This window comes from Clupea harengus, chromosome 5 (assembly GCF_900700415.2).
Source record: "Clupea harengus chromosome 5, Ch_v2.0.2, whole genome shotgun sequence".
Classification (NCBI taxonomy): Eukaryota; Metazoa; Chordata; class Actinopteri; order Clupeiformes; family Clupeidae; genus Clupea; species Clupea harengus.
Genome location: NC_045156.1, coordinates 22,489,011 through 22,510,424, shown reverse-complemented (window position 1 = coordinate 22,510,424; position 21,414 = coordinate 22,489,011). Strand labels below are relative to the sequence as shown.

The following is a 21,414-nucleotide window of genomic DNA, read 5'->3' as shown; positions in this document are numbered from 1 at the left end:
TAGTCCCAGAGCTAGCGTTAGTTGAGTATTCTTAAACTAAGAAAATAATTATTATTATAGGAAATTCTTCTTCTTATTATTATTATTATTGTTGTTGTTATTATTATTGCTATTATTATAAACATGTTGTAATGACTAACAATTTTGACCTTGTAGGACACCCCTGATAAAAAACTGCATGAAAATGTTGAAAATGAAAGCAAATTGTGTGTGAAATGATTTACATTTACTAAATAAAGATAGTGAGTCCGTAAAGCCCATATGTTTGATTTTCTATTTTCTATCCAGATCAAGGTGAGTAGCACTCACTCTGTCATCAACGAGAAACATGAAGTGAAACACAGGGAAAACAAAGTATATATTTAGCCTGTAAGAGTTGTGTCTCTTCGATCGCATTCACAAAGCAGCCTGCTCCACAAAGCCGCAGCCATTAGCAAAGACAGGACTGACTGTAGAATCTATAAAAGAGGGAGTCTTCAGTGTTGGTTGAGCAAGTCCATTTAGCCGGCCTATTGTAAGCAACATGTTGAATCCCAGTGCCAGACAACCAGGATTGGTGATCTCTCTGATTTACAAGGACCTCTACAACCAGAAACATGAAAGGTAAAGGATGACTTGGAGTAGCAGGGTGTGGAAAGAAAAAGAGGAATTTGAATAGTTTGAAACTAGACTACACGGTGACTTTTGTATTTCACTAATTACAGATCCTAAGCGCTTCCTGTTTCTCCAGTCTACGCAAGTTACCCTTTGAAAAGGTGTTCCATCACTCTAATGAGGTAAAAGAAAGCAACAGGAGACAAATAAATAAATATGCATGGGCACTGTGGCATTTCCTCTGCGCTGCTGTGAGGGCCGTTTGGTTGACAGTGTCTGAACACAAATTTACACTCATCCCTCCCTCATTTAGCCAACCTAATAAATACATAATTAGATACTTGGTGAAAAAGATGTTGTTCAGAGCTTATGGGCATCTCTCACTGATGCAGAACAGCATATGGAAGAATAGGGCTAATCTACAATACTTGTTGTTAAGTTTGAGAGGAGTCGGGGTGTTTGGGGTGTTTTGGAGTCTGGCCTTGACTGGTTTGCTATTTCAAACATTCAACAACACCGTACAGACAAAATGCTCGGATTCATTAAAAACACATCATTGGCCGCAGGGCCCCGTCTCTCCGACGAGTGTTGTTCCCCAGAGAAGTGACCTGTTTTGGGCGTTGGCCCCCCCCTTCACCTAGCCTTTCCCCAGATGCATCCTCACCTGTCAGATTCAACTGCAGCTGCAAACCAGCAAACCTTTCATCCACTGTCAGCACCACCGTGCCATCTAAACGAGCCTTTTCCTTCAGGAAATATGAAGCACACACACGCATACAGTTCTCGCTTTCTCTCTCTGTCTCTTTCCTCATCTCTATCTCGTACTTTCACCTCTATTCAACATTTCAGGTGAAATGGATATATATGATAATGGATATACACACTGTGGCCTTAAGGCTGAACACACACACACACACACACACATACACACACACACACACACACACACACACACACACACACTGCCATGCAATCTCATCCTGCCTTCCACACATCTTGTTCCAGTGATCTCGGAGTCCATCCTAAGGGTCACAACACAGATTTAGTCAACCGTTCCGGAATAATTAGCTCAACAAAACATGACAACGCATTCATTAGCTGCAAAATCCAGCCAGTGAGTTTGGAGGTGGGACAGTCAACATCATCAGGCCCTTATTTACACAGAGTCAAGCACTCAAACATTCAATCAGGGACAGAAAATTGCATGTTCCTTATCTGACAAGCCCTCGCTGTAGAGTGGAGTAAAAAGAGAAGATAATATCCCAGACTTAACCTGGCCCCTTCATCTATCACACATAATCTCCTGCTCTGTTGGTTCGCTCTTGTGTAATTATAGCTAAGACTGATATTTGCCAGGTACACAGAGAGATGATAGGGAGAAATGAAGTCAGACTAGAACACAAAGAGCACTATGACCATCAGAAGCCTATCTAACAGTGATTAGCCAAACCACTGACATACGTAGTATGTAACACCTCATACCTACATATGAAGAACATGAAGAATACACACTTAAATATGTTATAGTTGTCCATACCATGGATATGTGGATATGCTTCTTCATTATGAAAAGCGTATGTTCTCCAGAGTGTGTTTTAGAGCATATTTTGAAAGCACCAACTACGGCTGCAAAACCGGAACTATAGTTAGTGCACTGTTTTGCTAAGGAATTAGATTCCGTACCAATAGTTTGAATATGTTTTTTTTGTGCAAATCTACTGTTGCCGCAGACACATTTTCAGTAGATTTTTTCAGTAGACAGAGGAGTATGGTGTTTGCCTCCCCCACTGTGGTGAATCCTCGTGCGGCACCGAGTCGACACGGGGGCAGTAGGGCAATAGGGCACTGATCGACGCGGGCACCTTTGATCACTAACGCTCCCTCTGGGGATCGCCTCACAGGGCCCGGTGGCCCCCTGTTGGCACGCCTCCAGGACACGGCTTAGTCAGGCTAGGGCGTGTGTTTGATCAGTAACTTTGCGACAACATGAACTGATTCAATGAAATAGCGAAGTATTTAGCACACGTTTTTGTCCGAAGCGACTTACTTTGACTGGGAATCAAACCAAGGTTGACTGCTTGTAAGGCAACCATGCTAATCACTATACCAACTTGGGCATGAATCGTAAAGGGGCACGTATTCCGTAGCAATAGCCACTTGAAAAGTGTCCAACGGCTGTTAATAACATTATACAGCTGTCTACTGTTGAATCAGAGTGGCTGAATGGCATTCTTCTCTGAAAATGAAGCCATTGTCTACGTTCACAATATTTATTTGAATGTTGTCCTCATTGTGCACAAGTGCATTTCAGGTTTTAGGAATTCGAATGAATCTGCTAATCCCGGCCCGCACCGGAAAAAAAATCATCGTGTGCCAAAACAACTTTTCAATCAAATGTGAGCAGACAAACATTTTTTCGAAGAATGAGGCCCAGTGTCTTGTGAGCGATTTTCACTGAGCAGCTTTTGTCAGGCTGCCACGGTAAGCTGGATCATCATGTCATTTGCTGATTAGGCCTTTGTCAAGTCGCTGTCGCCTGAACGGAGGCCATCCAAGCTGATCCGTGGCACTGGCCCGTTCCAAGCGCTGCCATTCCACAGACATGGCTCCTTTACAAATCCTGCCAATCCGCTCCCCTTTTCTGGGATCGGGAAGAGTGGCGGTGACGGTGGCGGTGGCTGCGGACACTCAACGTTCCTGTTTCATGCACGCGTGCTGCCTCATGGTTCTGAAAACTGCGTAATTTCTGAACAAGGGCTCCCATGATAGCTCTCTGCTTTGAGTAGCAATTAATGCTTTTTCTTGCTGACTGGCTTGTCAAACACATTAATCTGTGGCTAGGGAGACTGCTGAAGTGAGAGAATGAGAGAAACGGAAAGGAAGAAAGGGGGAAAAGAGAAAGACCAGGGAGTGAATAGTGAATAAAACCCAAGGATTTTTTTCTTTTAGTCCACACAAAAAAAAAACAGCTCAGCTCATCCTCAACATATAAATGCATTGATAGATAATGCAACAATAACACGTGTCCCTCAAAATGAATCTCTGACACAATCTGTCCATGAGAACTGTATAGAATAGGTCAAAGGTGAAAATGGCATGGCATGAGTGCGGTGCAACCCAGGTGGATCAGACCCATTCATTTTGGTGCAAGGCCCACCGACTCAAGTTCCTGTAGGACATGTTTGATAGTGTCACTAGTCCTCCATTCCATTATACTTCCTACAAATGAACACTATTGTGAAACCCATCTTGGTTTACCCTCACTACCCTCACAAATAATGAAGAACTCAAGTCTAAGATCCACAGGTGCAGACAGGGTCCACTCCACAAAATAAGAGACTAGGCCCTTGACCAGATCCTTGTGAAATGACACAAAGATCGATGTCCTCAGAATGTGGAAAAATAACAACCACCTGGTAAAATAATGAAATGTCTATTTAACCAGATGATGGGAGAATTACAAACAGGGTGACTGTTTAAGCAGATTAAGGAAAAGTAACAAATAATGATCAGATTATCTGCAGTAGCAAGAAATACACACACACTTAATCAGAAATAGATGATGAGTTTATCTCAATAATTTAGAAGACATTTAGCGGTATACATCCTGGGCTCTGCACTGGAGGATTGCAGGTTCAGATCTAGCTCAAACAAAGGGGATTTTAATAGCTCCTTGCATCATCTATTCTGATTTATGTTGTAGGCTATTTTAGTCAGGGAGTGTGGCTTGCAAGAGTATGGGGTATGCTGGGTATCCGAGTTGGACTAACCTACTATTTCAAGGCTTTTCAGATTTAGAGAAGGCAGCGGTGCTATAGCTTATCAGAGGTTTTACAGAATAAAGACAAGGTTATAAAGCATTTCAAATGTCTAAACTTTGCCGTAAAGACTTATAGTACACTAGGTTGATGCATTAATGTTATTGAAAAGGAGATTGTCTAATGTTCTTACCTATTGTGCCCCTGACATTGGACCATGTCCATATACGTCACATTTTTTCCTGTACTTAATGATTGCGGTATTCCCCTATTCTAACCAGTTTTGTTCATTTCCCATTCAAACGTGTCGTTGATGGCATAACTACAAACCATCTCATAAAGAAATATTTGGAGTTGTTTATTCACACGGTTAGATTTTTAATGTAAGACTGGAAGCATCAGGGGCATGGAGTCAACTATGTCAAACAAGAACATCATGGGCATTTACTGCACACACACGCACGCACGCACGCACGCACACACACACACACACACACACGACAGACAATCTCCTTAAAAAGGCAAATAGTAAAGGAGATTCATATGAGTGACGTTTCATCTCCTATCCAGAGATCCTTTCAAGGGCTCGTAGAGGCTGACCAAAGAGTGCTTTATGGCTGCAGCGGGATATTGTGTGGCCAGGTCTTTCATTAGGCACAAATAATCACAGTCATTCCAGAGGCCATTACTCGAATAAACAAGATAATGACGCAGGCCGGGGGAAAGTCACTCGGAAGATTTATCTCAAGGATATGCAGAGGTTTTCCGACCCATCGACACAGAACATGAAATTAATGTAAAAGGTGATGGCCCCCATGCGTGATTTATCGTTTGTTGTTATATCCCTTGTGGGGTGCATTAATAATCTAAGGCTACTAAACATGGGGCATACTATTTTTTATATTTATTAATCCAAAAACAGCAGGAAGATATTCAAAATGCATTGAGACTAACACCACCATGAGAACTTTGCCGTTGCCCTGGACATTGAAAGCCTGTGCATACTAGGCCCAATTCATTTGTTTAAATTTGTTTGTGTTTTGAATTTGAAAAAAATCTTGTTGGTTATGTGGTACATGTAAAATATAAACTGCCACCCTTTGTTATTTCATTCACTTCAAAAACATTTTTGTATTCCTCTTGCCAAACTTTAACGTTGTTGAATGGGCTGATTTATGATGGTTACTGTCACATTTACAATATAAAAAGTAAATTAACAATTAACAAAATGACCTTGAGCAATGGTCTAACATATGAACTTAGGAACAGAAACGTTAGGCTTAGATGTTTTTGAGCTTTATACTCATGGTTTTGAATATCGGTGGACTGGTCTCTTACATCCAAAGTACACCATTCTTAAAGTCTGATTATCAGAATTCCCTGACTTCAGCTTCCCTAAAAAATGTATTGTCATAACATAACTTCAGGAGCTACCAGAAGACATGAACACCACAAGTGTGGGTCACTTATATGCAGCCTTCACTTGAGCACTTCTCTATTTGAACATGCCAGTTAGCCTTATCTTCAGACAGTCTGACCACTGTGCCTGTAACAGCGTTTGATGAATATTGCTCACTCAGGTTCCCTCAGATGTCAGCACTGAAAGAATATGTCCAGACTCCAGCACAGAAGCATGCACAGGTTTCCTCAGCATACTCTGTCTCTGGTGCCTCTGGACCTAAGAGTCGATATTGGCCAGACTTTATTCTCACACTGTAGTCTAGGTCGGTCTTGTGAGAGTAGGAGCAAATAAATACTGTGCCATCCACACATTCACGTTTATGTTGTATCGATTAAAATGTATGAGCCATATTGTGTCAAAGATTTCAAAGTAAAAGCCATCACATTGGGTCATTGATTCTGAGTAGTTTATCATTTCCAAACACTTGATAAGATGTTGTAGGATAAGGCATAATTAGTTAGTAGTTAGCTCTTTATGTTCTGAATTTGAAATAAAATCAGATCTCCACTTATCTTATGATTTCTGCATTGCAAACCCCAGCCAGTATATTATGAACACTTCCGTAGCAAAGTAATTGCACAACAGTCCTGAAAGCAACATCCATCTGTTGTGACGATCTCAGGTCCTTTATGTAAATGTTACTCTTAACAAAAATTAGATTTGGTTCATATTCCAAATACACCTTGTGATGGATGGTAGAGACTGTAATGCCTCTGAGAGAAATATTAGGGGATGTATCAAGGGCCAAGCGGGTTGACATGGTTCCAAATAAGACCTTGAGGTGTTTTTCCTTTAATGGGAGAGGGGGAAAAAGAGCTAACAAATAACTGGCCGGCAGCATAAGAAAATAACTCTAGATGAGGTAGGGGGTAGATTGGAGGCGAGCATCACGATCACTTACTGTCCTTACATTTGATTTTGTTGGGTATTCTTCGGAAAAAAAAACATCTGAGAGCAGACCACCCCATCTGGGAAGTTCACTGCATTAGAGCTGTTGGGGTAACAGCAGATCTGCGACAAAGCAAACTGATAAAAGGACACAGTGCATCTTCAAAAGCCGCCCAATCCCCCAAACACAGAACAGTGTTATCCAACCCCTTTGACTGACAAGAACGCCGTTTCTTTTTCTTCTTTTTCTTACTCGCTTTTTGTGCACTGCAGCTATTAGTGAATCTCTTTCAGGATGGGAGGCAAAAGACTGCCCCAGATTTTCCTCTTTTTTTAGTGGCCTATCGTTGTAGTATAAAACAGTGTAGGTGTATATGCATATAAATATGTGCTAGTGTGTGTGTATGTGTGTGTATGTGTGTGTGTGTGTGTGTGTGTGTGTGCGCGTGTGAGTGTGTGTGTGTGTGTGTGTATGTGTGCATGAGTTGGGGTGGTGCGGGGGGTTTCGGTTCAAAAAGGGACTGACCACCCAGCAGCAACCTCACCCTAAGTTCTAAAAGGGTGTCGAATGTGACCCTACTTGATTTTCGGAGGATCAGGTGTCACTGTTCGCTACAAGCCCAGGTGGAGGCATGAATAATGCATCTGCCACAGGGCAGCGCCCCACTGGGACCTGCTTGCCTGTGTGTGACCAGAATTACCGATGCACCATTAACAGCCAGTGATTCATGAAGGAGGCAGACTCAACAGGAAATGCTATTAGCTAACTGGGCAGAAATTGCATACTAAGATGGAACACCCTGTGCATCCAGGTTGTTTTAGGAAAGCACAAGTTGTGTTTGTGGGAGCAAGAGCACAAACCAGACACAGAGAGAGAGAGAGAGAGAGAGAGAGAGAGAGAGGTGAAGAAGAAAGTAAAATAATCTGTTCCCTATATACAATTACATCTTTCTTGTACAACAATAACTGATATCAAAGATATCAAATTATAAACATACCTTACTTAAAGTATGGATACTATTAGTTGCAATTACAGGCCAAAGATAAGGTAAGAAAAGTAACATTTCTCTGTGATTTGACGACTCCTTTGGGTTCTCTTGTTAGTAGTTTGCCCACACCTCATTCCCAAAGAATCAGTCTGGGGAAAGGACAAACTGTCCCCTGACACAATATTTAATTTCAGGAACAGTGAGAGAGCTCAGCAATCAGGCTAGGGTACATTTCCTATGCCTAGAGCCCTCCTCATGCACATTAGCGGCTCTCTTGCTCTAAGCAACTAATGGTCTGGTTTGATGTACAGGTAGACGCTCAGATTGAATTAGGTTTAAATGATAAAAGTGAGCCCCATAATAGGCTGTGACTGTTTGATGAGAAGAAATAAGACGCCATTAGATTGATTCTGCATCTGCTCAAAGCACACCTCTGAATGGAAACTTTGCCTCAGTAGATGTCTATATCTGGGCTTATACTGTATATTCCTTTCATACATGACAGGGATCCCATTCAACCATTTAGGAAACAACACCTATCTAATGTTTGCTAAATATCCTCTCCTCTAAGGTTAACCATACATTAAAAGACTCCCCCCGGTGTGGCAAACTATTGGAGATGCATTGAACATCTGTGAGATGTAGACCCCCTTTTATGTGAAGCTGGCAGAAAAACAATTAAACGATTGGACTCCCCACAAAGACCGTACTGTGACGAGCAGCAAGCAGCAACCTGGAGACAGGAGGAGCGGTGAGCCCAGCACAGCGAGGGGCAGGTTGAAGCATCAATGCACCCGAGAAACGCGCTGGGGCCGTGGGATCTACCGACAGCACAACACAGAACGGCTCCAGATGGACCTCCCCTCACTGTGTGCACTCGGCACAGCAAACAGCCAAAGCACGCCTCAGAGAGAGAGGGAGGAGAGGGAGGAGGGCGGGGGTGGGGGAGGAAGGCGGAGGTGGGGGGTGGAGAGGGATGTTGAAGAGCTGAGCTCACTGTTTAAAATATAGCAAGAGAAGAGAGTGGTGAGACATGTGGTTCAGAGTGCTATGGACATGACTTTGACTTAGTCAAGATTAGTGACCGTATCAATCCCCCCCACCATCCTTTGCATGATGAGTTTGCCAAAAATAGTGACCAAAAAAAGCTGGTGAGCCAAAAGGCACGCGAGCCTTGACACTGTGCTCTGCGTATATAGACGTATCAGCACAATGAACACTGGGCAACTTACACCGGCTAGCTTGCTTTAACATAAATGAAATGCAGCACACTTATCAACCAGCCTCCAAGCCTCGATCTCAAAACCACATGATTGCAGGCCTGTCTAATACAATGGCTGTCAGAGAAGCTGCAACGGAAACCTCTCTGTCAGTCACTTTCTGAGCACAAAACGAAATAAGCCGTCTATTTACATCTCACTTTCTCATGTACCCCCCTCTCTCCTCCCCTCCATCTCTCACACATACAGTACTTTCTATTTCTCCCTCTCAACATGAGCTCACTCCCCCTCAGGAAGAATGAATGTAAACAAAATATAAACAACTGCCTCAAGAGTGCGACATTTGGCAAGCCGGGGCAGATGAGACCGGTAGTACAGTATGGTCGGCCAGTTTAGGTTTCACTGCCACACGCGGTTATCAATGAGGGCTGTTGGGGGCTTGTCTATAATGAGCTGTTTATCAGCTTATTACAGACTGCCACTGAACATAAATCATACAACAGTAAACAGGCCTGGGCAGTGGCATTACACTGCACCTTGCACGATAGAGCCATAATTAAACCGGCAAACCCTTATCTTCACAAGTAGAATTATGCCATTTACTTCAGCACCTTGTAAAATAGCCTCCCAAACCAATTATGGGAAGACCATATATGTCTCTCTCGAATGTCATTTTCATTTCAAGTTCAAGTTGGGTTGACTGACATTACAAAGGTCAGAATTAATCAAGGAACCCATCTAGACTAGAGGTACTTCTCATCCGAAGAATCGTGGTGAAACGATTCTTCCTTTCTATATTGGATAATTGGAAAACATCTCATCATAGCACCTTTCAAGTGATGAATGAAAAGGAAAATTGATACCCATGACGATCTATATTTTCAGACATAGTGAACTGATTTCAAACCTTATGTTTAGGCATGTTTAGGTTTCTTTTCTGCATGATTTGACAGTTGTTAGGGTCTATTTGCATTGAATAGCCAGAGGGCTTAAAGGTACTATGTGTAAGTATTGTCATTTCAAACATTCAAAATTAAACTACAAATAGCAACAGAATGTGAAGAAATAACCATTTTGAAATACTGTCAAACACACCTATGCCCTGTGTTTCCCAGATATCCACTAAAGATAGCCCTGGCCTGTCATCTTTCATAATACCACTCCGTACCTCAAGAGGCACTAGAGAGTCAATGCAGCAAAAACAGTGAGGCAAAGGATGCCATCACTTGAATGAGCCCACACCATCAGAAATGGTGTTTTCTATCCCTAAAATCCTATTTCAGAGGCTAAAATAATGACAGTTAAAGTGTTAATTCATGGAGAAATGGACAACTCAATTTTTAAACAACAGAGCCTCAATCCTTTTTTAGAGTGCCGGATTTAATTCCTGAACGGACCCAAGTAAGCATGGCTATCCTTTACTTAGTATCAACAACTCGCTCAGTAGCAAGCCCATCGGTCAACATTAATGGTTAGACTATCAGCTATTTCAAACGCTTGAGTGCTTAAATGAAGATCTACAGGGGTCTGTTTGCCTCAACTAAGTTAATGTAACAAATAAATATCAATCGCTGTTGATGGAGACACTAACGGTAGCTTAGCTATCTTTCAATCATATACATTTTTTCATGCTACATGTAGCCTTCAGCCTCCGCCACCTTTTTGTTTACTTCTGGGAAGAGAGAGGAAGTAGGGGTGTGCAAACATAGTAATACACTGCGCCCCAATCTGCTTGGGGTGGGATGTATGAAATAATTTAGCTCTCTAGCCTAGAGCTCATCAGGCTTACATACAGCCTCTTTAACACTACTGAGTCCGAGCCTGTTTTAGGTAGTCTGACATGCCTTGATGTTTTTGTATATTTCCCCTAACTAAAAACATTGAAACAAAAGTGGCATGTACGATTATATTCTAGAAGACCTCAGCAATAATAACATGAGAGTAAAAGGAATGTAGTAAAAACAAATTATTTAAATCAAATCTAAACATACCCGTGTCTTTTTATCCCTAATACTTGCTTTCCCCAGAAACTGCTTTGAAACTAACCATTACTGCTCTTTTCACTATGCAATCTACCCGTATGAATGTGTAACTGAACAAAGGTACAAATCAGTGAACATGTATCATTAGGAACCCCAGAAAGGTTTTCTCTTTTTTCATACCTAACATAAAGGCATACAGGTTGTACAGCTGACACAGAGCAAGTGTAAATGTATTGGAAAAATGAATAAATAACCCTTGATTTGAGGTTTGAGAGAAACCGTCAGAGAGCCTCTGCTCTGTACACTATCTGAATAATTTAGATGAGGCATGGCTCCTACATTGGGCCATCTCCCATTCGTAACAATCCCTCACTCGGCACGGGCACAGTGGTCTTCGCACACAAAAGGCTTTCTTGGGGGGAGAAGAATGCGATTTCTGAGTCGAGGCAAGGAGAGAAGAGAGCAGAAGAAGAAGAAAGACGAGAGAGAAGGCCACAGCGATTATTGTCATTCCCGGCTGAAATCCACCTTTCTCCCTATTCCAATCAGGCGAAAGCTCTCCGAACTGGGACAATTTCACAATCCGTGGCTCAGGAGAATTGTTGTGTCTCGTGGGTATTAACTTACAAAGCCCATTATGCGGTGGAAACAAAGAGGGGAAGCCGAGCCGCGGCAACTTGTCACGGCATGGCACCAGGGGCTTAATCTCGCAAAGATATGCATCATCAGAACAAATCCCACCGTGGAGTCAGATTAAATTCATACGTGTGTGCAGCTGTGCACCATTAAAAACAGATGTGCCATTGTCATATCATAAGTTATTTACATCTAGGAGCATGTACTGTATCATATACACTGTCTGTCTGTGTCTGTGTCTCTCTCACACACACACACACACACACACACACAAACACACACACACACACACACACACACAAACACACACACACACACACACGCACGCCCACATGCAAGCCCTATACACAAATAGCCCAAACACATAGTAATGACCTACACCTGAGGTGAAAACTGTTACAGCATGAATGAACATAAGAGGTGAAAACTGTGTTCTCTATCATATTTCAATAAATGATGTAAAGCCCTTTTATACGTATATAGATATATATCGACCCACACATGTACATAGAGGAAAAACCCATAGGCGTCAATAAACATAATGGAATGGTTAATATACAGTCACTGAATCAGAGTGAGTGTACAACAGCAGGGACATTCTAAATAAACAGAGAAAAAAAACACCCCACTAGCAGCCATGCACACACGCTGTCTGCCAGAGTCGCCTCAGGGATCTGTCTTCTTCCTTTCAAGGTCTGCAGCAGTGCCCATCACAAAGAACAACCAACCAAAACTAAGTTGCAAACCTGCTAAAAACAAACCTGACACACGCAGCCCTTCCATGCTTCCAAAGGCTCACTGCTTTGGCTGCTAGAACCTCCACCACTGAAGTCAGCCAATCCAGAGCAATATTCGAGCTTCATCTCACTCCTCACTCTCTCTCCAGGCACTCAGCGGCTCTTGTTTGAGTGCGGCAGGCTCCACTCTCTGCCTCAGTCCCACGCAGAGGCCTCGCTCATGCAGCCTCCTGCTCCCACACCTTCCAGGTAGAGAGCCGAGCTGGAGCCCGCGGCAGGTTGGAAAAAGCATCCACACCAGGAGGACTCTCCTCTCCCCGTTGTTTTTTCAGGGGAGGGTGTTTCAAAGAGGACTAGCGAGGAGCCTATATCGACTGCAGCTTTTTACACTAGATAATGGTGATTTGGGAGATTTTGGCTTATTTCAAATTCTATGAACCATTGTCCTGCTGTGGTAAGGCAGGGCATACAAGGATAAGTGCCTGAATTATGTGGGCATTATGAAGCACAATTTGTGGAAACTACGTCAAATTATTCATTTCTGGAAATGACTCAGGCCAACACTGAATGCCCAGCACTCTGCAGTGCTTGACAGAGCTCTCCATGACTCTCCATTAGGGTGAAGCTGGGATGGAAAAGGTTGCTCTTGTTTGAAGCGGGGAGAGGCCATCATGTCCTGAAGCGGACGGCGACCCGCAACTCTCCAAATGTCAAAGGATCAAAGCCAACAACGGCAGACAACAACACACTAATAAGCCGCACTTGTGAATCTCACGACAGTGTCCTGCCCACCAACTGCGTTTGACAGATAAATGAATAGAGCCATTTTTTTTTTGTCTGAGTGATGGGGAGCGCTCCAGCGTTGGGCTGTCAGTAGAGCAGATCAAAGAGGGGGTGAGGGGCCACGTGTCGTCATGGACAACCAGGGATGCCGACACCAGCACGGTGGCCAGTGCAGCACATGCAAAATAAAGACACGTCCTCCTGGGAGTGAAATACTGAACACCACTCAGCAGCACTGTTGCAGTAGTAGCGACCTAAAAATGAATCACCGCTCTAATATTCTCCCGACTTCCCAGTGGACTGAGGTGAGCGCTGCGCAACAATTCAATAGGGTGGTAAATTATTTCAGATTACAACTCACTCTCTAGGATACAGAGCAGACAGAGCTGCTAAAAAAAAATAGAGAAGTGAATGGATGCTTGGTGGCTGAACTCTCTACCTGACCACGGGGTCAGTTGAATGACAGCCAGTCAACTGTGTCGGCCAGGGGCAGCCTGAGGGCTTTGGCCATAAAGTCTCCCCCATGACAGGCAAAGCTCTCTAATACCTGCATCCATCCCTGGACTGGGAGCCCGGTGCACTGGGTGCACTGGTTCTGTTTGTCTAAAGCCTTCCTTCTTCTCTCCATCAGTTCGAGCTAAATCCCCAGGTCTCGAGCTACTGCATGACCACCTTGATTCGGCCGCTATGCATTATTCAACACCATTCAAACTTAAAAATCTTAGAATGGGAGCCAAAAAAATATGCTGTTGTAAAAGAGTGGGAGATGTTGGAAGGCCCAGCCTTCCTGCTTTTATGAACCCAACTGTGAAATGGACAGAGATGTGAGGCTTTTACAGCAGTCATGTAAGGTCATAGGTAATTTCACCATATCACACACAGATTTTACTGAGAGCATTGACAGCAATTCTCGGCACGGGCACCTGACAACAGATATATAATGACCGGATAGCAGGCATTATGGCGACTGACAACTCCTGCCTTTATAAAGAACACAGATTTTTATCAGTTACACTGGGAGACAGTAAAAGAGGGGAAAAGTGCCTCTTCAGTCAGCAGCTCACAGGCAAATGCCAGCATCAAAATCCAAAGATAAATTGCCATGGTAACACGTTACTTGGTGGCTGCCATTGGGAAACACATTATAATTCGGAGGCGCTAAATGTGCTGAGGGATGTAATTACAAAAACATTTGAAAAGTAATTTTGCGAAGGGAATAATAGGAACAACACAGAAATACTAACAATACTCTAAAGAATTGCTGTATAGCAATTAACAATTCAATAATTCCATAGTATTACTTTCAAGCTTCAAGGTAAGCATCAGTATGGTTCAAACAAGTTTCTCATCTACCTTAAGTTATACAGCAGTATAGCAGGAGCTCCTCTCAAAGATGCTGGGAAATGCAGTATGTACCACTAGACTTAGGCACCATGGAAATGGACTGTGCAATACAAAACAGATTAAGATATTGATCTACAGACGAAAGACCCCAGAATAATCTCTGGAACATTCTACGTTTCACAGCCTTCTACTTTTATGATACCCATCAGATCAGAAAGGCAATTTCCCTGAAGTAAACAAAAAAAAAGCACTTACATCATCTTCAAATAACTAAGATTTAGTCATGCTATTGAAATGAAGGTGAACCAGTGCACTGGTTGTGAAATCTGAAACCTGGAAAAAACAAACACTACTGAAACGGTGCATTCTTACTTTGGGTATAAACTACTGTAAGCAGTCATTCAATTTTCTCTGACACCTATTCTAAATTAACCAGCCTGAAAGTCAGAAAGATTACCAGTAAGATTACTTCATAAATGTGATTTGTCAAAAGAAAAACTTGAAGATTCTGATTCCATTCAGAATCCATTCCTTATCAGGCCTAAATGTGTCTGTTAACTCACTTAATGGACACGAGTGAAGAGGTTACATCAAAAATAAATCAACAGTGTTTAGAAAGTTTGGATAATATAATAAAACCAATATGAGTTATGGTTGTATAGTTTAATCATTCAAAGTGTTTGGAGAGGGGCACTTGGATTCACTTGTGGTTTTAGGAAATTAAATAGAATTGAATTAGTAACCAATTCAAACCATAACAATACAAATCAGTCAATACCATTTTGAAAAAAAAAATCCGTTTCAAACAAATGAGGACTGATCAGATGGACCAGAGTACTATTAGATGATGTTTTCTTTGACAACAGATTAAAAGATCCCATTATGTCAAGCACATCTTCATTCTTGGCAATATCAAGAATGGCAGTGACACTGTCAACTTAAAGGAATGCATTTTGCAAATTACAGTTTCAGCTTTATATGGTTATCCCGTGTTTGTACATGTCAAACAAACAAAACCTTTTATTTGGGTACCTGGATCAGATATCTTCCTTATACAGAATCAAATTACATTGCCATGATCATATGGTATCTGTAAATATCTGTGAATAAAATCATCAAGGGTCATATGAAAGAGTCTCAGTAGAAATATTCTACAATTGACACAAGAAACACTGCAGTACAATTTGGGATATAGCCACATCAAAGTTACCTTGATAAAATCTTGCTATTTGTCTAGCTGTGAATCCTATGCTGCTAAAGAGGCTCATGCCAGTTTTCTTTGATGTATATTGATGTAACTTCATTAATTCATTTGTATGAGTTCATCCCCAGTTAATTCTCGCACAGCACTGGAATAATGCTGGAAGCTTCACTGTGATTGTAAACAATGCCTTTGAGCATATACAGTAGCTTGCAAACACATATTTTCCCAGTCTGTATTTTCATTTTGAACACTTATGCTGTAGTATATTTCTAAAGGCCAAATAAGTTATTTGTCTACTTAAATTAGAAATTAAAAAATTAAAAACTAAGATATTCTGCTTGCCCAAATATTCAACCCCTGTACATACCAATACTTGGTACAGAACCCCTTTGCTTCAGTAACAGCCTTAAGTATTCGTGAGACAGTACCAGCTTTGCACATTGTTCTGCTGTTTTTTTTTTACTTCTTGGTAGAATGTATGTAGAACATCTAGCTAGGTTGATGGGATGGCAGTCCAGGACTGTGGTGCCAGACAGCTCTCAGTAGGGTTTTGATCAGGGCTTTGACGGAGCCATTCTAGAATATTCACTTAACTGTTTTGGAGCCAGTCCAGTGTTGCTTTAGCCTTGTGTCCTGGGTAATTGTCCTATTGGCAGGTAATCCCTCTCCCAAGCCTTAGTTTTACAACAAGACTGCAACAGGCTTTTCTTGTTATCTTATGTATAATTTATTTCCATTCATCCTCCCTTCAATTCTAAAAAGTTTCCCTGGTTCCTGCAGACGAGAAATATCCCCGCAGCATAATGTTCCTGCCGCCATGTTCACACCTGGGATGGTGTCTTGAGGCATCCGCACGTGTTAGATTTACCACATAGTGGATCCACATAGTGCATTAGCCAAAAAGCTCTATTTTGGTCTTGTATGACCACAAAAACCTTCTCCCATATCTTAGGCAATCTCCATACATGCTTTAATGTGGATAATCTAAAACAATGCTTTTTTGCCACCCTCCAATAGATTCCAGTTTTATGGATAGCTCTTAAGTTTGTGGACTCCTATAAGTGCACACCAATTACAACCACTGAACTTTGTCGTTTTTGGGGGTGATGTCTGGACTGTGGTGGCCTCCCTCTACAGTTAATATCTTCCTCAGATGCTTGGGTTGGGGGCCCAACCTATTCTACAAAGCATCTGTGTGGTGTGAAGCAACTGTCACATTATTCGTATGGATAATTGTGCACACTTGGACATCAAAACACTTAGAAACTTTCTTGGAGTCTTCCTCTTAAGTATTTGAATCACCAGATCTTTTTTAGTCTTCATTTCCTCTGCTATTTCACAACCTGGCTGACAACCCTTAGTCCGATTTTAATATCCAGAAAATCTCTACTTTAACCACCCATAATATCTAATTATGATCAGTTATGGTCAAATAACTGGCACCACTGTATCATTTGTGAATGATTTGTCAACTGCCTTTATCTGGAACTCAAAGTCACTAGGATTTGAAAATGTAGACAAGTAGTATATTTCAGTTTTTAATTTATTTATTTTTAACGTTAGCAGACAAATACATTATTTTGCCTTTGACAGTATACAAGAGCATACAAGTTTGCAATAAAAATACTGTGTTTCTTTTGTTATTGTGAAAATTGTGATGACTTTGGAGATAGATACTGTATTGTAGATAAAGACCAAGATAGCACATCTGGACCAGAACCTTCAATAATACCTAGAAACAATCTATCTACATCATCAACCATACGGGGTCAGCTTTGTCTGTGGCCCCCTGCAGAGTGAATCACTGTCTACGGAGCAGGAAGGGGGGAATCATTCCATCCTGTTATTAAATTCAGAGTAATTTCTGATATAGCAGGGGGAGCAATGACAGATCCAACAGGGGAGTAACAGGAATAATGACAGACCTGCTCAGCACTCTTTCCTCACTTCCTAACTAGCTCCCCGCAATCTTCAGTCTAATATTGCAATCAATAGACTGGAGGCAGAGGGGTGAGTGCATTCGGACGTAGATTTATTTCTTTTTAATTTTCTGGGATGGCTGTGGTTGCCTTTGCAGGACTGCACTGAATATTTAGTGAGACGACAGAGATGTAGAACAGGGTCTTCATGTTTTTACTGTTTCAGTGAGAAAGCTCATGGCTCATGGAACAAAAATCACCCAAATAAAAAACGTTTTCTGCTCAAAACCGCGCACACGCAGCATATTCTGGTGAAATGAATCGTGACATTAGACCCCCCACTCACACACAATTCTTTTTTTTTTTAAAACAATTACTGGATGAAGGAAGAATACCTCATTGCCTCTTAATGAATTCTCACGGAAAGCACAAGGAAAGGCTTTCCCTGGCAAAGGGATGACACAGGAGGAAGCAGGTGTGAGATTGTAACACAGTGGATAATTTAGGCAAAGGTCCACACCGGAGGCTCCTGCAGCAGGTGCGAGGCTGCGGCACTGAGCGTGAACTTAACCACAGGCCCAGATCAATTAAAAAGCCTAATAGTCTTCGTTCCAGGAGCTATAAAACCTAGCTCATTTGTAACCCATATCTGTCATCTTAACTGCCCCCAAGGCAACATCCATCAGTCCGGCTGCTCCCACCTCTTCTCCCCACCCCCTTGGCCCCTTCCCTGGCAAAGGTTCATCCTAAGACTCTGTAAATGGTAATCAATGCCATCCATGGCGTATTGCTTCATTACAACGATTTCATCAAAGGGTTTACGTTTCGGAGAATGATTCTCCCCATTTTGAGAATTCTGTGTGTTCACACACATCCAAGCAGAGTTCATAAATCACAGGGTTTCATTTGATTCATTGTTCAGTTTAGTTTACTAACCCTTAAATCATCCACTATCCTTATTGACAGGAAACATGCCACAGACACTCGTGATTACGTGAAGCTATAGTTATTTTCAGCCCCGCTGTTGGTGCATATCACATGAATTCAATAAACCACACATCTCTCACTTACAACAATGGATGGTTTACCAGATCTGCCACCACACACAAGGGGAAAATATGAGCACAAAAATAGGACAGCATGTGCATAAGCAACTATTGTCATTTACATCATCAATTCATATCAAATATGTCTGCATAACATGCCACTGAATTTCTATCCCTCCAAGGGGATTTGCATTAGAGTTGTCTAATCCTCGGATCTGCGAGCTGCAGCGCTGTCTGACTTGAACTAAGCATCTGTCTTTAATTGGATAATCTGAGGCATTGATTGGATGGAGAGGCCCTTTCCATGGGTTTCCAAAGGCCAATAAAGCACTGGGTAATGGTCTAGTGTGAGAACAAGCAGACACTGAGACCCTGTGGAATTGCACTGGGACACCTCTGACCTAGACCAAGGGCACAGTGTGATAATCCCTAATGTGAGAATATAGCCCTACAGTCAAGAGTGACAAAAAAAACTTTCACACACACACACACACATAGTGAGAGAGATAGAGAAGGAGAGAGAGGGAGGTGCAGGCACACACGACAGACACAAATACACACACACACACACACTGCATTGCAATCCCAGGGAGAACATACTAAATCTTCATGATTTTTAAAAACATCTCAGGTTTTAAAGGATCTCTTAAAGCCATCAGGATGCAAAGCCCTCATGGTCAGTCACCCACACAGAGAGTCAGCTAAGCGTGTTATCGCCAAACCTTCAGAAGGCCATGGAAGCGATGACAGTTAAAATTAAAATGATGTGAAATGGTAAGGCACCTGATGTGAAGCAATGAAAATATCTAAGCCAATGAGACCTTTCCCCATGTAAAATACTCACTATGAACAGGCAAAGCACACTGTTTCAGAATGAAAGGATTCATTATAGATTTAACCACTATCATAAGTAAAGGACATTATACATCCTAAGACCTTCAACTACAGAAATGAAACTAAAACTGCAAAAAAGGAACTAAAGGGGAAATCGATATAGCAAATATACAGTATATCACTTAAGCCTATAGCCATGAAGCAATGCAAGAGCCTACACCAGACGCTCAGCAGACTAGGCAAGCTAGCACACAAATCATTCTCACGTACTGACACGTAACACTAACACGTCTGTTCGTCTAAAGCTCATATTGCCAGTCTCGCAATATACAGAGAGACATGCTCATATGGTGTCTTTCTTGTTTTATTAAAATATGCTTGTTTGACCGAACAAAGTAAAAGTCTACCTAAACAACTGAACTCCCCAGTAACTGTTCATATATTGAACTCACAGTGCCCATTAATACAGCTCGGACAAATTACTGTCGTAGCCTAATGATAAGAAGAATTGCAGTTGATGTTTGGCAAGGCAATGGGATAGTGTGCGCTACGTGATTTATGGTCTGTCGGCAGCCAAGTTCCTAGCATTCAAGTTTCAAAACTTACATCACATTCCCAACAAGACTGCCGACGAATATTCAGTGAAACAAAATAGAACGAACATTTGTAGACCCTGTAAGAAATTTGACAGCGATGCATGGACACGCAGTGATGAATCCTTACAAATATAACAGGCTGTAGCCTACTTCATTATTTCGGCTCAATAGAGTTTCGAATCATTCATTGAAATACCTGCTCTGCAACGTTCATCGATTACAGGAAAAAGTAAAACTAACAGCCATACAACGCACAACACTTCTCAATTATTTCATGGAGCTGATGGTATCTATAGCTAGTAGTTAGACCCTGTAAGAGTTCATAAATCTAAGCTGTTCGGAGTGTGAAATTACGGCCGGCAACAAGTTACAAAGGCGTTTTAATTAAAATCGAATGTACACAAATGATATATAGCAGGCACACACAATCATGCATGACAAACTCATTTTAGCGCGGTATACATGAATAACTACAATTTATCTTTTACTTGGTCCCCCCAAGTACACTACAGTCTCTGTAAAAGGCAAAAGTCAAAGAGGAATACACTTCCAGACGTGTTTTCACGTGAACAGGCAAACAGGGGTGTCCTTACCTCGCTACATGGTGCCGGGAGAGCTGCCAGAATTTATTAATTGATAGGACTGTGATCCTTTCAGTTAGAGGTGCTTCTCCAAATTCGGTAGGTTCCTCAATGAGCTGAACTGCAGCGGAGAATAGACTCTATCTACCCTCTGCTGACACTCAAGTACTGGAGTTTCCTTTAGGAAAGACTGTGCTCGACTGCGCGCCGCATGCTTAGCCCCTTGTGGTGATGGGGAGAACTGCTCTGTAGGACAGACGAGGACAGAATAGACTACAGGAATGGGGAGGAAGTACCAAATATGCATTTCTAGACGAACAAATATGACGTATTCGCTATTAAATTTCCTCGATAGCTGTTCCTTTTTGAAAAAGTGCATCCCTTGAAAAATGAGGTACAAATGCTAAAAATTAAATTAAATTCTGAGAAAAGGTTGTGTACATTTTCTGCATTCATCTATATCTAGCTGTTATTTTAATTTAGCCATTGCATTCTTTTTTTGCAGTTGTTTGTCATAGGACCGCAGGGAGAAAACGTGGGGTGGGCTTTCTGCGTCTAATTTACTGTGGTCATCCCAGGTTAAGTACCTAACTGAATGGCCTTAGATCAATACTTCACCCAGAGGTGAGATCACACTGGCAGGTTGAAGCATAAAGGTGAAATGTTTTCAAAACGTCAAAGCCAAACACCACACCTGGCACCAGGCATTCTCTTTTTGATATTGCCTCTGTTATAACTGAGGGTGGTACCCTCTTTGATGCTCAGATTGTATTATCATAAGATAATATAGTGGACAGAGCAGGGGACAGTTGACATGAAGGATGCAATTAAAAATGTCCCC

The 21,414-nt window shown here is 41.9% G+C and overlaps 1 protein-coding gene across 1 annotated transcript in view; it reads right to left on the bottom strand.

Annotated features, from left to right (window-relative positions):
• The window catches only part of LOC105895883 (cadherin-22), a 106,775-nt gene extending 85,903 nt beyond the window's left edge, over window positions 1-20,872 (bottom strand). The window contains exon 1 of the mRNA XM_012822573.3: window positions 20,586-20,872. The gene's annotated coding sequence lies outside the window, so the exon portion shown is untranslated. The remainder of the gene's footprint in view (window positions 1-20,585) is intronic.
• Window positions 20,873-21,414: the final 542 nt, after the last annotated feature.